Here is a 1909-nt window from a genome sequence, read left to right on the forward strand (position 1 = left end):
CGAGAGAGAGTCTAGTCAGGTTACGTGCTGGTGTATGTCTGAGATGTTAGTAAAATATTGTTTAAGTTTCGTAGTGAAAGTTAGAAGTTTAATATACTAGTGAGAGGTTTAATTGGTGACGGGAGGTGATAAGGTATTGGTGAAGTTCACGAAAGTATTAGTTATTTTTTCCCCTCAAGGGAGGTTCCTTGATGCCAGTGAGGGGCTCCTGATACAAGGAAATGAACTTGAGTTTCCGTTCCAGAGATCAGACTTGATTGCCTTTCATTTTCCCAAGTGCTGTTGGACTCCTATGGATTTAGCGCTGCCCATTAATGTAATCAGAATAAATGTTAGCCATTCATGATGAGGAACTGATGGTAAATGTTGATAATGTCATTGAGGCCCGTTTACAGTGATTAAAAGCGCAATACTGGGATAGTAGCACTATCTAGTGAGGTGTTGCTGGAATTAATGTGAAAAAAGGACTTCGCGAAATACAAAAAAAAATAATCGTTGTACTGTTACCTTGACTTAGAATATCAAATAGTATCTATCTCCTCTGGGTTAATCACAAAAGTCAAACTATCAATTTTCCAAATATCCCCAGAGTCAGAACTCAACTATGTTCTTGTTGACTGGATGTGAAGCGTTTCCGTCTCTCTACCTTCCAAGACTTCACTTAGACTGGACGTCTTCTAACAGACATGAAGGAAATGTAGATAGATGAGAGAACACAGCTAAGGTAGGAGGGAAAGGGAGGGGGACTGAAGTATCTGAAGTATCCGAGGCAGCTACGGTGAAAAGCTCTGTTCCACAAGGCACAGTACTAGCTCCCATCTTGTTCCTCATCCTCATATCCGACATAGACAAGGATGTCAGCCACAGCACCGTGTCTTCCTTTGCAGATGACACCCGAATCTGCATGACAGTGTCTTCCATTGCAGACACTGCAAGGCTCCAGGCGGACATCAACCAAATCTTTCAGTGGGCTGCAGAAAACAATATGAAGTTCAACGATGAGAAATTTCAATTACTCAGATATGGTAAACATGAGGAAATTAAATCTTCATCAGAGTACAAAACAAATTCTGGCCACAAAATAGAGCGAAACACCAACGTCAAAGACCTGGGAGTGATTATGTCGGAGGATCTCACCTTCAAGGACCATAACATTGTATCAATCGCATCTGCTAGAAAAATGACAGGATGGATAATGAGAACCTTCAAAACTAGGGAGGCCAAGCCCATGATGACACTCTTCAGGTCACTTGTTCTATCTAGGCTGGAATATTGCTGCACTCTAACAGCACCTTTCAAGGCAGGTGAAATTGCCGACCTAGAAAATGTACAGAGAACTTTCACGGCGCGCATAACGGAGATAAAACACCTCAATTACTGGGAGCGCTTGAGGTTTCTAAACCTGTATTCCCTGGAACGCAGGAGGGAGAGATACATGATTATATACACCTGGAAAATCCTAGAGGGACTAGTACCGAACTTGCACACGAAAATCACTCACTACGAAAGCAAAAGACTTGGCAGACGATGCACCATCCCCCCAATGAAAAGCAGGGGTGTCACTAGCACGTTAAGAGACCATACAATAAGTGTCAGGGGACCGAGACTGTTCAACTGCCTCCCAGCACACATAAGGGGGATTACCAACAGACCCCTGGCAGTCTTCAAGCTGGCACTGGACAAGCACCTAAAGGCAGTTCCTGATCAGCCGGGCTGTGGCTCGTACGTTGGTTTGCGTGCAGCCAGCAGCAACAGCCTGGTTGATCAGGCGCTGACCCACCAGGAGGCCTGGTCACAGACCGGGCCGCGGGGGCGTTGACCCCCGAAACTCTCTCCAGGTAAACTCCAGGTAATTGTTCCTTTTAAGCCGGCACTTGAAAAAAGAAACTGGTAAAACTACACAACAGTG

This window comes from Cherax quadricarinatus, chromosome 4 (genome assembly GCF_038502225.1).
Source record: "Cherax quadricarinatus isolate ZL_2023a chromosome 4, ASM3850222v1, whole genome shotgun sequence".
Lineage (NCBI taxonomy): Eukaryota > Metazoa > Arthropoda > Malacostraca > Decapoda > Parastacidae > Cherax > Cherax quadricarinatus.